Consider the following 15,798-nt stretch of genomic DNA (forward strand, 5'->3'; position numbering starts at 1 on the left):
CGTCGCTAACGGGACGGCCGTGGACGAGAACACATTCCACACATTCTCCCCCTGCAAAGACGGGGAAAAATAAAAAAAGGGAGTGGGAACGCCTGCGAGTCGCAGGTGCACCTGGGACTCGGACGGCCGGGACTTCCTGCAGGTCCACCTGTCAGCAAACCGTCCGAGTTCGTCTCTTTAACGCCGTCCTCCGGGGGGCTGGAGACGTAGGAGGGGGACAGGAAGTGCGGGGACACACGGGGGACAGTCGTGTCAGGAGACGGCAGAAGTTTGACGTTTCGTCGCTTCGTTTTGTTGGATTTTTGCCATAGAATTAAAATAAATAAAATAAAACGGAAGCCGCTCGGAGACGTCCTGAGGGGAGACAGTTTGTCCCCATCGCTTCGGTTGTTTAAAAACCCTGAGTTTTGTGTCCAGGTTGGACTCCCGCCGCTCAGGCAATACACCTGTCAGGATCCGGGCCCGGCGCCGGGGGGTGTGGCCTTTCACCTGTACCTGTTCTCCACCTTGACTTGGGGGCCCGTCTTTTTACGCTTTTTGTTTGTTCGGCGAGGTTTGCGGCGCCGGCGCCGCTTTGTTCGGCTGCTGGATGCCACATTGTGCCGCTGGTGTTGATCCGGTGCCAAGCTGCTCCCAGTCCTCGCTTCAACCCCCCCGCCGCAGCCGCCGCCCCACCACCGTACCGTCGGCTGGAAGTAGAACCACACAAACGGGTCGCTCTCGTCTCGTCACGTTTCAGGAAGCCGGCCCGTTTGCTTCAGGTTCTGGAAGGCCGGAGGGATCGGGAGCAGGGACGGCCTGGTTCTGTCTGCCTCAGGGGGAGCAGCCCGGTCCGGGGACGGGGGGGGGCTCGGCTGTCGGCTGTCGGAGTTAAGCTCCCGCGGCTTTAATGAGGCGGCAGGAAGAGCGCGGCTAAAAACAAAAGGCCTGATTGAACGGCGGCCGGCCGGCTGTTGTTATGCTAACGCAGCGTTTGAATATTCAGGATCCGGCGGCGGGCTGCCAGAATCCCGCGGTCTGACACGGAAAACTGCTGCCAGGCTTTGTCTCCAGCAGCCGAGGCGCCTTTCCCAACAAAAAAAGACGACTTTCACGCAAACAAACGCGTTTTTATAAAGATGCACGATTTATTTTAAAGGCAAAACTTCACTTCTCGTTCATTATTCTTCAATAAATTAACATTTCTCCAAGATTTTCACCAGAATTTCAACCAAATTAATTATTTTTAACCAGGAACTCTTAAACTGAACTGAACCGGAAATTTTGATGAGATTAAATTTTATTTTTAAATTGTTTAATTAAAATAGAAAATTCAGTTTGGGTAAAATCTGTTGCTCTTCTCCCCAAAAAACAAACAAATTAGCTTCTTTGTTTTAAATCAAAAATATAAAATTATAAAATAATTTCATGTTAAATAAAATATAGTTTGATTGTTATTTTTTTAAACCATTTTAAAGCTCGTTAAATGAATAAATAAATAAAGATTAACGATGTTTTTCACACCTCCGGTAGTGAAGATGACCCCAGGTTGTGTTTACATTATCGCCCAATCAACAGACGTGTGATTTGGGGTTTTCTAAAATGGCCGTTTATTTTTATATTTTACGTACGTGAACAGAACGTGTGTGTGTGTGTGAGAGCTGGAAGCACAGATTAAAGGTTGTGTTGGTTGAAGTCGGTGTGTGTCGACGTCCTGCGTTCACTCGGCTGGAATTAGAGCGAAGCGTTACGCAATTAAAACTTTATAAATAGACGTGTGTGTGTCTCTCCATCTGTGTCTCTGTTTAAAATATAAATATAAAAAAGACGCTTTTATTCCCCGTGTTGTTAAGGTTTTTTTTGTTTTTGTTCCTGTTTACGTTCCCTTCTAATCTCCGTTTTTTTGCTTTTTGTTTATTTTTTTTAGATGAGCTGAAAACATCTGGATCTGCATGTTTGTAGTTTTATTTCTGCTAGTTTTACGGTTTATTTGTAGTTCCTACAGCCTCTGCGTGTCGTAGAGAGTCTGAAGGTGCGGGTCTGCCGGGTCTCCTCCGGTGGGTTTACGCCGTGGTGTGTGTGTCTGTGTGTGTGTGTGTGTGTGTGTGTGTGGTGTCATCCGGTCATTTAAAGCCTTACACATCATTCAGGCTTTAACTTAATCCCTCAGCATCAGATTATCTGACACCGATGCTGCTGATACACACACACACACACTCAACTATCTATCTATCTGTCTATCTATACACATATCTATATATATAGATAAATATACATATACCTATATATATATTTCAAAGTCTAAGGAAAGCAGGTCAGAACGGAGAGAAGGATTTACCGGAGTCTCCGGTTCTTTCCTCTCGTTTGTTGTTTTTGTCTCGTCCAGCAGAGGACAAACAGATTCGTCCATTCAGAGACAAATAAAGGGACATTTTATTCGGTTCTGGTCTCACGTTTATCTTCACTTCTTTTATTGACTCAGTTTGATTCAACCGGGAACAGATTAGTCCTTTTTGTCAACTTTGATCGTTTTTTGTTTTAAATTTAAAATAAGAATATTTGTAACTTATTATGATTTTATTTTACTTTTTCAAGAAATATTTTTAAATTTTTATTTTTACAAATAAAGTAGGGACATAAAAACGATATGAATATTCTACCCGTCTTTTATTCCGTTCTGTTTTATTCTTTTAACACGTGTGTCGTAACGTCCAAATTATTTTTTGATTTAAGTTTTAATACGTCGATAATTTTTGTCAGTTTGACCTTTTTTTGGTTCATGATGAAGGAAAACAAAAAGTATAATTTTCTTTTTTTTAATTGAACAAGAATATAGTAGATTAGGAAAAAGAAGATAAAGTACCGGAGTCTCCGGTGTTTTTAACCTCCGTTTCTTTGTTGTTTTTTATTTTACTGTCAGAACATCACAGATTCACCCAATGAGGGACAAGTAAAGGCAGGTTCTAGTTTTTTCTAGTCTATTCTAGTCTTTTTCTAGTCTGTTCTAGTCACACTTGTACCATCTTGTTGTAGTTCGTTTATGGACCTGGGTTATATAATGTGACGAGTTAATTTTTGGTAACTGTCATTAATTTGTTAATGATCAAGAAAACAAAATTCTTAGATGAGATTTTATTAAAATTTATTTATTTAAAAAAAATTGTTATTTTTTAAAATTAACTAGAAAGTAGGTTAAAGGGAAAAAAAGGTGAAAGATTTACCGGAGTCTCCGGTTCTTTTTGCTGCTACAAACTCACTGAGGCAAATAAAGCCTGATTCCGTAATATTTATTTCTGAGCTGTTTTATTTTGAGTAAAATTATCCTTTTTTTGTTATCTTGATAATTTTTTTTCCTCATAGATTATTGATGTTATAAAGAAAACAAATATGTGTTTAAATCAGCTGTTCTGCCCATAGAGTACAATTTTTTTTTTTTTTTTTTACACATATAAGAAAGAAAAAGACCCATTTTTCCTTGATCCCTTTAGTTTCTCTGAATGTTTGTTGTTCTGAGTGGTTTTGTCTGAATTTAAATCTTCAGCTGATGGAAACTGAAACCATCAGATCTGTGAAAACGTCTCATTTCTCCGTCTCTTCCCGTTCGGATCGGGATGAAGATGTTTGGCGTTTTCGATGCTTCCTCGTTGGATTTTCTGCTCCTCTTCGCCTCTCTGGTTTTCATCGTTTCCTCTAAAAGCTTGACTTGGTCGCGTTGAAATTTGTCCGTGAAATTGAAGCGATGCGAGACGAACGCTGACGTTTGAAGCCGTCTCTTTTATTAGATTTCATGGATTTTGGTTGCTTGCCGGCAGGAAATCGCGGCACACAGGTGGAAACCGACGAGCACCTGTCCAGAGCCAGGTGATGGGAGACAGCATGGTGAATTTATGTTTGACAGAAGAAGAAATAATAAAACATTCAGGTGTTTTTTAGGCTCAGACCGACAGAATTAGACAGAATTAAACAGATATTTTATTAAACAACTTTATTTCAATGTGGAACCTGTTAAAGTTCCTGTTTATTTCATCTATCAGTCTTTATAAAGCTTATCTGAATTATACGCCATCATTAAACTCATAACATGTTTGTGGCCTTAGAATGAGAATAAACTAAATTAATTTCAATTGATGAATAAAGATTAAAAAGCAGCTTCATCTTCGTTGACAGATGAGCCAAAAACAAGACGTTGAGTTGTCAGAAATGGGATTTATTTCGTTAAAAGTGACTTTTTGTTCTGGGATTCGTCACAGTTTGGTGTCAAGAACCCAAAACAAGGAAATATTCCCAACTTTAGGAGTCAAACCTTCAAATCTAAAACGGGATTTTGAATTTCCTCCGACCTGTCGGTGCAGATATCTCTTATATTTCATCTTAAATGTCAGATTTATCAGAAACCGGCCGCGGTGTTTACAGTAAACAAGTTTAAACCCAAATCCAGGAAAGCTTCTCTGTTTGGGACGTTTCGTGTTTCATTGGGAGGATAAAAGCTTCGGAATGGGAACGCCGCTCAGTTTTTCCCTCCTACTGTTTTTATAAGCCCTTGACTTCGATGTGCAAGGTCGCAGCTGCCAAAATAAGGCTCGTCCACACACACACACCAGCCGAGTGTGTGTGTGTCACGCAGCTGAGCAGAATCCATTGGCATTCCTCGGATGGTTGGGAATTTCCATCCCGACCTGTCGGTGGGAAGAGAAGCTCCGACTCTCTGACAGAGGCAGAATGATGCTCAAACTGTCAGGGGTCAAAGGTCATTCAAGCTTCACGTGCAGGAACAAGCTCTCTGGCGGCCATGTTGGATATTGGCAGCAGTGGTTTGTATCCACAGTGCCTGTTTTCCCGTTTCTTTGGGTTTTTCCGAGCAGATGTTGGTGGAAACCGTCAGATCTCAGATTGTTGGATGAACTCTGGTTTTATCTCAGCTTTGGGTTTAGATTTTGTTGCTCGTGTCTCTGAAAACCAAACAAACATGTCTTCCATTGAATGACGAATTTCCAAGCTTCCCGTTGGTCGGCGACCGGAGCTGATTCCTGGTTTCAGGTCGGCGGCGATGCTTCGGTTGCTTCTTCAGCTGCTCTCGTTGCTTTTTCCCAAAATTAAATTGGTGAAAAGTGAAAAGTTATCGATTTGTTTGTAATTTACGGCGCAAACTTCCCAATTAATTCAATAAAATGTGGCATTCCTGGAATAATTGGATAAATGTAACAACAGTTTCAAGTGGAAATGTTGGGATTTGATTGAACAGAGTCAGAAAACCAAACAGTAAAAACAGTTCACCACATTTACTCGAAGTAACCCAGCAGACCTGCGTACGGTTAATGTTGTTTTAGTGACATTAACAGGTCAGTTTGTTACACTCGGAGGTTCTTTAGTCGTCTTTAGTCTCCTGCTGGTTTCTGGAACAAAGAGTTCATTCATCAGTTTTCCCCCGTTCTGTTCGCTTCATTTTAACATTTCTTTCTTTCTTTATTGGATCCGGTTGGTCTCCATGTAGCTGCTGCCGCTCGGACCTTCACTCATTTTACCGTTAGCTTGGAACGCTGGTGGTGTGTGTGTGTGTGTGTGTGTGTGTGTGTGTGTGTGTTGAACCTGTTCTCACATGTACTGAGCGCAGGCCTCACAGCAGAAATGCAGGCTTAAGTAAGTTAACATTTTTGGCCAGAGATTAAAGCCAAGATGTGTGTGTCTGTGTGTGTCTCTGTGTGTGTGTGTAGGACACCATTTTAAAGCAGCGCTGACACACAAACACCCACACATTTCCAGTCTTTATTATAAAAGTTGAAAGTGGAGCTGTCGCCGTTTTGTAAGGCGTGTTTTTGTGGGTCAGTCACGCTGCGGTGAGCTGAGAAACACCAGACAGCTGTCGCACTTTACACAACAAGACGACAAAAACTGGAACACGCAGCTAAACGTCGTGACAATTAGCTACAACACAAAGGTCGTTTTAGCTAAAGGAGGCTAACGAACGTCGTGACACGAAGCTAATAATCAAATATATGGAGATGAGGTGAAAATGAAAAGTTCTGAGCAGGAGTTTCATTTCTGTTGCTGTTTTAAAGCCGTATCGTTTCCTTTCATGTAATTAATTTACTGCAGTCGTGTCTAAAAACCTTAAATCTGTGAAACAAACTGTTAATTTTCCTGCTTTAAGCTCACGTGACTCTGTTATTGTCTGTTTACCAGCAGGGTTATTATTTTTGGTGCTTCTGAGGCGGGTTTTGTTTTGGCGCTGCCACGCCGGATGGATGTAGGTCAGGGTTCGGAGTCCCGAGCTGTGCCGAACAAAACAACAATCGTTCCTCCAAATAAAAGCCGTTTCCTCTTTATTTTGTCTGCCGCTCGTCCTCGTCTTATCGTCCTCGTCCGTGGAAAGCGTCTCCGTCCAGCAGCATCACATCAAACGTTCTGAGACGCTTCATGGCTTCCAGATGTCGGCGCCGTACCTGCCGCACGGAGGAGGATGATTTAACGTCAACACGGAGGAATAAAGGGCGACAGAAACAAATCCTGCTGCTCGGCGCGGCTCTTTGATCTGACGCCTTTATTATTCCAGCGTGGGCCAAATAACGCCGTCCTGATTGGACTGCTGGCAACCGGCGAGCTTCCATATGTTGGCTATTAGAGCTCTTCTTCTGTGGTGCTGCGTCCACGCTTCAGCCCGTTCAGATGATTTACTTTGGTCTAACGGGGGACGTTCGTTTGGCACATTTAAACTCGGCAGAAACAACTTTTAGCTCCTCTGATCTGAGAATTAGCCGCTGGTTTTAATGACATATTAACTGCTGGTGCTGGATTTGGGTCAAAACTAAAGTTTTTCTTCTATCAAAGCTGAAGGTGGTTAAAGGACCTTAAAAAAAAGGAGGAGGAGGAGCTTGTCTTAGCTAAAGGCGTCTAACGGAAAAAGCTACAGCAGCGAGGCTAATGTTTGTTTTATTTCCATTAATCGTATTTAAGTGTTGTCTCTGTTTGTACAGATGGACTAAAATATTGATCAGCGAGGACGAACTGGGACAAAAAAATGCTTCTTAGTCAGACCCTCCAGGATTTTGCGATGTTGTGATCGCAACTATTAATGCAAAATCAAGCAAACCCCGCAAAATCGCAACTTTCCCGCAACTTTGCCCAAAACACAGCAACTTTAACCCAATACTTATTGTTCCTGAAGTGATTCGACACCGTCTAGTCTCTTCTTTGTGTGTTTGTGTAGCGTGGAATACAAAATAACCCCAAATAACTCAGGAAGAAGACACGTGACGTCACTTCCTGCAGACCAGGGACAATCCAGAAATGCTCATGAATGTCAGTTTAGAAGCTATCAAAGTTCTCAAATAAAGCACCTTTTGAGAATGTCAATGTTTGTTGGGAATTATCTTACAAAACTAGGAAGGATTTTTGGTTTAGATATTAAAAGTTATGGTTTTTATTGATTTTAGTAAAAAAAAAAAAGGCAACTTTTAGGAAAATGCCTGAAAATGAGCTCGGTTCTGGTTGTTTCGATGGTTTCTTGTCGTTTCTTTAGTTCCTGCTTTAATTTCCTCGTGTTTAAACACCTGAACATCCCTACATCTGACTCGTCCTCCGAGAGCTAAAAACACTCGATGGATGAAACCAGCGTTCCTTGTAGGAGCAGGGATGATCCGCCATATTGAAAACCACGACCACTTTTGTTTTGGGTAGTGTTTATTAGCTGTGGCAGCCATATTTAATCCAATCTACGTCCTTCGTTCTGTTTTAGACGTTTCGTCAGTGAAACAAACTTTAACCTGTAGTTTTTCTTTGTTTGACTCCAGTTTTTGTTCCTTAAGGTTTGATAAACGAGTCGACTCCCAGCTGACAGGCGGGTCAGAACCCGGTGGCTCGGGTCGGACCAGAACTCTAATCCTTATTAAGGTTTTTATGGCTCAGCAGGCGGAGCGGGATCAGAATCAGATGTTTGAGGTGATTTAAGTTTTCAGGTTGTTGGCGCGACCTACGGAGGCGTCGCATCTTTGAAACAAAATGGCTTCCACTTCCTGATTCAATGCGGCTCCTTTCGCCCGGATTCTTCCCCCCGTCGGGTCGGGTTCGCTTCAGTCTGGGTTTGAACGGCGATCAGACGGACCTCACAGATTCAGATCAGAACCATCTGTAGGGTTCTGACTGTTTTTAGGAATTCTCACCCGCCACTGTCTGTTAGCAAAATATCTCATGATTGCACCTGGAGCGTTAACGGATCGAGGATCGCTTCAGATTTCCCAGAATCCTCTGAACCATCACTAAAACTTCTGGACTCCAACAAACGAGCTTAAAACTCTTTTTAGATTTATTTCTGTGAAAAGTAAAAAATCCGGTGATGTAACTGAGCGAGCGGATGGTGCAGCGGCTGCACAGAACGTCAAAGGTTAAGATCCCTGCGAGCTCGGAATGATGAATTTAAAGGATTAGGTGCGTTAATGTACGTCGGTCGGGATTTGGTTGTTTTTCTTTGCTGCTTTAATTTCACGTTTCAGGAGGTTTTTACTGCTTTTATTCTCCGACTCTGACGTGCTTTTATTCTGGTGAGTAGAAGTTAAAGTGGATCTGAGAAACTGGAGGAAACCAAACAGGAAGCTGAACGTGTTTGAACACAGGAAGTGTTTCTGTCTGATTTTACCTTTGAGCTCCGGTGTCGACAAGAGCTTCTTTTTCAGAGGTTAATTTAGTGAAAGGCTGCAGGTAACAAGGTTACAGTGTGTGTGTGTGTGTGTGTGTGATGGAGGTTACACTCTGTGTGTGATGGAGGTTACAGTCGGTGACCTCTCACCTCTGACTTCCTGTTTCAGCCATCTTGGTGTTGCGTTTGCGTCCCGAACGCTGAGATCAGACGCGTCGTCATCGTCTCGTATCGCCATGGAAACAGGAGGGTGCCGTGGCGCCCGTCCTCAGTAATTAACGTGCGACGGCAGCCATCTTTGCTTTTGGCTCGGCTCTGGTGCCTGCCGGTCCGTTGCCTCGGTAACGGAGTCTGGTGACGCCGTTCTGTAAGTCCCGAGCTGAAAGTGACCCGGTTTCACCAACGAACACAAACCCGATGTTCTGTTTCCGGCGCCGTTTAATTTATTCATAAGGCTTTATTTGGGCCGGGGAGGACGGGTCCAGAAACAGAACCTGATCAGAGCGACTTTCCCTCGGTGGAGACGGGCCTCTGCTCACCCTGACAGCCTGGCTGCTGTTAACAGCAGAGCTCTGATTGGCTGCGCTCCCAGCAGCGAGCGTTCTGATTGGCCGCCTCATCCTCATTGGTCACGGCGGCTTCTTCTCACTCTCTCTTTTTTAGAAGCAGGTGATTAAAAACCAAAACAATCAAATCAAACAATGAAGAAAACAAATAAATCGATAATATTTGATGGTTTATTGACATGTGGAGCATTTATGGTGGTTCTGGTTCCTGTAGTTTGACACCAGAACAGTTTGGGTCCAGTTCAGATTCTTCCTCCTGTTTGGTGGAGAAAATAATAATAATAAGAAGAATAATAAGAAGAATCGTCTCTGGCTGCAGCTGAACCAGGAACTCTGGGACGAGTTTCATGTTGAAAAGTAAATTTTGACATCAGTTCGTCTCTTCGCCAAGTTGGACTTTTGGTCTTATTTTGTCCTCAGCCGACTTCATATCTACTTTTATTCCATCTGTACCTCCTCGTTGCCATTTTGATGCTGATAACTGATGAATTAGTGAAACATTCCTTCTGTTTGCCTGACTAAGAGATAAGTGGACTCTGGTTTTTCTGCGGCGGTTCAGCCTTGAATCCGTCTCGTCTGCAGCTTCAGACCAACGTTTGTCTCCTCGGCTGAACTCCTCGCTCCACGTTCTGCTGGGGTGTAAAAAAACCCCCAGAAAACTGTGAAACTTTAAGGTTGTTGTTGACGACGTCATCGTTGATCAGCTGTAAACCGGTTTAACCCCAGAATCCTTTCTGATTGTCTTCAGACGGTTTACGGCGGCGGCGCTCGGCGTTGGTCGTCCTCCTGCTAACGATGGCTGGCAGTCGGCAGCATGTGGCAGTAATTAAATCAAAGGAAACCGGTGACGGGACGGTGGGGGGGGGGCAAAAAAAACCCACAACACCGTTTGTGTGACGACTCTGCCAGAAAAAAAAAAGAAATTCTGGCAGCTGAGAAAAAACGGGCGGCAAATAAAACGACCGTGGAAGAGACTCGTAAAGAGGCGACACCTGTGGAGAACACACACACACACACCGCCGGGTCGATGTGTGTGTGTGTGTGTGTGTGTGGAGACTTAAACAAATCAATGAGAAAAAAATAAAAAATCTACTGGAAATCCCGAATGAAGCTTTAAGTTTCTGTACAAGAAAATCTTTGCCTGTTTGACTCATCAGATTAAATCTGAAGAACCGCCAGTAAAGCCCATTCAAGATGGCCGCCGCAGCGAACACGTAGAAGTAGCTGAGAGTCGTCCCCAGCACCCTTTCTGAGGACAGGCAGGTTGAGAGTTCTGATCCAACATTTCAGAATAACAGTATCCACGGCAATAAAACCAGATGTCCTGTCATCACGATGTCCACAGGAAGTCTCCGTTCACCAGCTGTGGACGTGTGGAGGACGTTTGGTGGACATGTTGAGGACTGAGGGTCCATCCGGTTTCTCCGAACGTTTAGCCGAGTTCACCTTGATGTTTTAAATCTGCTGATTGTGCAGCGGGTGGGTTCTGCGGAGGAGATGTGAGCAGTTAATGTCTTACCTGTTGCTCTTTAAACGACCTCAGAGAATCAGTTTAATTCTGACCAGACCGATGAGCCAAAGGCTAGTCAGAGCGAAGCCAGGAACAAAGCGGGTCAAAACCTTCACGGTTCTGAATGCAAACAGTTTCTTTACGTTTCGGTCAGTTTCTGATTGACAGTTTTTGTTTTTTCTTTACACCGAAATCTACGATCATTTCCAAGCAGCAGCAGCTAGCTGTAGCTCTTCCTGTGCAGGCTGAACCACTTCCTGCAGGAACGTCTTAATGTTTCCGACATGAACTGCGATAAAACCAGATGTTCTGTCATCTTGTCTGTTTGAGAACGGAGTTTGAAGACGGGAGGAACCCACTCTGGGTTTTTTACCACGTTCTGACTAGCCATTAGCTCCTCGATCCAATCAGAATTTAACTTTGAGGTTGTGCGAAGACCTACCCTGCAGCAGGTAAGATACTGTTTCTTCAAGAAATGCGTGGAAAAGGAGAAACCGAAATTAGAGTAATTTAATAAAGTAAAAGGAGTTAAATTACCGGTGTGTTCGGGTGCTTTTATTCTGAAAAAATAAAACACCTAAAAATATCAGAACTTTTACTTTAAGTCTAATCTGTCGTTTCTATCCAGAAGTTAGTTTTAACAAAATGTTTTCAAAATAAAATTCATTTTAGTAACTTTTTTTGTTGTTTTAAGCAAAATAAACCGGAAATTTCTTTGCATTTTTATTAAAAAACTGCTGAAAACATGAAAATAACTGGTATTTTTCTCACTTTTAGTAATTTCTCATCTGCGAGCAAATATCAGCCAATAAATTTGATTTTCTGACACAAATATAAGCTTGTAGATATTAGACTTATTAAATAATCTGCGTTAGTGTCTGTCTCGACCTGCAGCTGAAGGCTGAGAATTAAAGCAGGTGATGAAAGAGATCCAGCAGCTCAGGTTGAGGGTAAAATCCCAATCTTTCCCAGGAAATTGAAGGCCTCACACACACGGAGGATGAGTTCAGGGATCTGGGAGTATGGAGACTCGAGGCGGACATAATGTGGTTTTCTAATGTCCCCCCCGACGCAGGAAATAGCCAGAGGTCTGAGGCTGAGAGGAGAAAGGCTCGTCGCAGGAAGGAAATAAGGAACTGCGCCGCGGTTTTTCAGAGCTCAAAGAGTCCAATAACTCTGATAAATCTATAAAAGCCTCCAGTCCAGACTGCTGATCCGGACCAGCCTCATGCCGTTCAGGGCCGCGGGGGGGAACCGGGCCGAGAGGTTCTCTCTAACAGGAGAACTCAATTATGGCCTCGTTCGTGCGTCAACCAAGCTGGTTTTGTTTGGTTTTCGTTCTTTAAAATGAGGACAAATAATGTGAGTTCTGCAGTAAACATGTCAGGTTTGGATCATGTGATCACCTGTTTGGACCGTTTCAGCCGTTCGTCTTCATTTCCACATTAAATAACCAAACAGGTTCTCTCTCTTCATCTGGTTCTTATTTATCACTCGTTTCTCGCCGACTGTCCGGTTCATTTATTGTTTTTTCCCACATTAGAGAACCGGACAGCTCAGGAAAATAAATGGAAACACTTCCTTTCTTTGTAAAATGATTCATTTGTTTCTTTCAGTTCAGTTCATTTGGGGTTTTTTTCTACATTAAATAACCGGAGAGGCCGGTAAAATAACCAGAGACCTTTTCTCTTTGGAATCAAAAATCCCTTCCTTCTCTCCGTTTGTCCAGTTATTTGAATGCTTTTTCCACATTAAATAACTGGACAAATTAGTAAAATAACCGGTCCGATAACCAGCTGAATTTATTGCCTGTTTCTCTCTGACTGTCCGGTAATTTTCCATTGAACAACCGGATGAATCAGGAAAATAACCGGAAACACTTCATCTTTCCATAATTCTTTGTTTTGTTTCTATCAATCCGCTTATTTTTGTTGTTTCCACTTTAAAAAGAACCGGTCAGATCAGTAAAATAACCGGAGACACTCTCTCTCTGTCTCTGTCTGTTTGTATATGAATGTTAAATAACCGGAGACCTTTTCTCTTTGGAATCAAAAATCTCTTCCTTCTCTCTGTTTGTCTGATTATTTGAATGTTTTTTCCACTTTAAAAAACTGGTCAGATCAGTAAAATAACCGGAGACACTCTCTCTGTCTGTCTGTGTATAAATGTTAAATAACCGTATAGTTCGGTAAAATAACCGGATCCACTTAGTTTCCCTCAGTTTGGTTATTTTGAGGTTTTTGGACTAATTGGAAAAATAACTGGAGAGACTTTCTTTTAATTTAACTGTACTTTATCAGTCTCTTGTTTGTCTTTGTTCACTTCATTTAATAGTTTTTTCAGTTTAAAAGACCGTGCAGATTTTGCCACAATGTTATTCTTCGTCCAGTTGTTTTTTTTGTCTGTTAGCAAAATATCTCCTAAACCTTTGGATGAATTTTAATGAAACTCAAAGTAATCACGGGACATATATCTAACCTAACCTCTGGAGTCAAAATGGCTGCTGCAGACAGTCTCTCATAAAAAAGGCTATAAGTGTGAGCTGAAATGTGGTGTGGTAGTAGCTGAGAGTCATCCCAAACAGACTCTGAGGGCTGACGCGTCTCGTTTTGGATTTTTAAGATTTGACCAAAAGGCTGAAATGATGAAGAACGAAGTTTATTCCTTGGAGGATTTTTAAGCTTTTCGTTTTCATTTTGGTGACTTTTTATTATCTTCGTTTTTTTATGAAACAGGAAACTCTTTTTATTCTCCAAGTTTCTCTCAGTAATGGACCAAACTTTATTCACTTCCATGTAACTTCTGTCCCACAAAGAAACGAGGCAGAACCCAAATGTTCTCCAGTTCTCCAGTCATTCCTAACGTTCCTGAAGGTCCTAGCAGGGTCTGAGAAGATCTGATTCTGGGTTTTTAAGTTGTTTTTTTTTTCACAAACCTGAACAATTATTTGTTCAAACAACATAAAGACGAGTGACAAAGGAAAAAAAAAAAGCTAACTTGTGGAAGTTTGGTTCCGTCTGCAGGAACAGTATTTTTGGTAACTTCTGTTTACTCAGATTTTGTCAGATATTGTGGTTCCACGCTCTGTCCTGACGGATATAATGTTCCCGTAAAAAACGCTGCTGTGGCGTAATTAGTGGTGAATTAAAGCGCTGTGACATCACCGACTGTCTGAAGCTTTGATGTCGAGCTTCCTGGTGAGACCAGACGCCATCTTGAATTAATTTATGTTCCGCAACATAAACATGGAACCGGACCGGACCCTCTTTATACCGAACCTGCTTCTGGTTTATTTTCCTTTATTTAATGTAGCTTCTGATGTGACTTTATTTATCTTAGCGTTTCTTGAACTTTTTCCTCCTTTTTTGTGATTAGGGCTCATTTTGCCCACATTTTTCTTGTCTGGAAATAAATTGGAACTCCATATGTTGACAAAATTAGTTAAAAATAAAGAAGCCAGGTTTGAATTAGACATCTGCTTCAAAACGCAAAAACCAACAACCACAAAGAAAAACAACGATATGCTAAAAATACAGGAAACTTTTTCCTAACCTACAACTAACTTTACAGTTTAAGCAAAGAATGAACCCATTTACGCTGATAACACTGTCATTTATTTATCTGAAGAAAAGCTTCATCTTTAACTCAATATTTATCCACAGCAAACCGATTTATTAGTGAGAAAAACCTAAACTTTAAAAATCTGTTTTTGTTGTTTGCGTTTAGACTTGAGTTACGAAACTTTTCACGTTAATTTTTATCCTAAAAACCAAAACAATGAAACCATTTCTTCAGATTTTTTTTTTTACCTCAGGCTGGTTTTGTTTTGACTTTGTCTCCATTAAACTTCATTCTTGTGCCGAAAAGGTTGAATATTGAGAAGAACTGATGGTCAAAGAGACGTTAGCGGCCATGTTTTTGGGAGAATCCTAAGCCGAGCTCAGAAAGTTGTTTCATATTTTCAACACTCAATTATTTTGCTTATTGGTTGGATGGAGATATTCCAACTGATATTGGAGAATAGTTAAGATATACTTTGTTTTTTGGAACAAACCTTGTGTAAAAATGTAAAAATACAGCAAAGACTTTGTAGTTATACTTATTGTAAAACAAAACTAAAACAGTTTCTTCACTGGATCCATTTGAAAATGAAACATTTTTGTTTTTTTCTGATTGTTTCCAAGTTTTTGGTAAGAAAACAAATATTTTTAAATGCTTCCTAAAGTGAGGAATTTAAATATATATATTTTTGTACGTCCATTTGACGTTCAAATACGGAGCTTTTAGGAAATGATGACAAAGTTACCTATTTTGTGCTCTCATTTTATATCCTAGAACCCCAAACAACAATGGATTCGTTTTTTTTTGTTTTCATGATCCTGTTTCTGTTAAGAGAACTAAGAGAAGATTATGGATGGTATTTAGGGGGGAAAAAAACTTTTTGGGGAGAATCTTAATCTTTTTGTGTGTTTATATATTGTTTTTGGATGTTTTCACCACCTACTGATGTGACATGGCTATGAAGTTTTCTTTAAATAGTGTACACAAAAAGAAATCTTGTGTAGCGTTGATGGGGCCTGAATTAGTTTAAAGAATTTAACGGGGTGGATTTACTTCGACATAAAAGATGGTTGGATTGCAGTTGCTTTTATCTAGTGAACAAAAATTCAAAAGGATGGTTTAACATATTTAGCTGTGAGGTTAGAGATGAGGAGAAAAGGTCAGAAATAATTTTAAACATGTTGTGAAGCTGGAGTGAAGCTCTTGTTTCCGACGAGAAGCGAAGCTGCTAACTGGGTTACTCCTGAAGGAAAGTGCTGTAAATAATTTATAAACAGTCTGCCGTCTGAAAGCAGGGGGGGGGGTATTTTTATTAAAATTAACGTCAGCTGATGTGTGAAAAAGCGCCGCGGATGTTTGCTCGTTAGGAGGCGGTGAATGAACTCGCGCTCGGGCCAATTCATCCTTTTCTTGTTTGTCGCTTCATATTCCCCGTGGTCTCCGGTTTTTCACTCATGGTGTCACACACCTCTCACCGTTTCGCTGTCCAGCCCCCCCGGTGTTTTCTGTCTGAGTGACTCGACGACCTCCCCCCCCCCCCCCCCCCCCCCCCC

At 41.7% G+C, this 15,798-nt stretch overlaps 1 protein-coding gene across 8 annotated transcripts in view; it reads left to right on the top strand.

Moving 5' to 3' along the window:
* The window catches only part of LOC108245755 (transcription factor 4), a 179,084-nt gene that overhangs the window by 126,673 nt on the left and 36,613 nt on the right, over positions 1–15,798 (top strand). The window lies entirely within an intron of this gene.

The sequence above is a fragment of the Kryptolebias marmoratus genome, linkage group LG14 (assembly GCF_001649575.2).
Source record: "Kryptolebias marmoratus isolate JLee-2015 linkage group LG14, ASM164957v2, whole genome shotgun sequence".
NCBI lineage: Eukaryota > Metazoa > Chordata > Actinopteri > Cyprinodontiformes > Rivulidae > Kryptolebias > Kryptolebias marmoratus.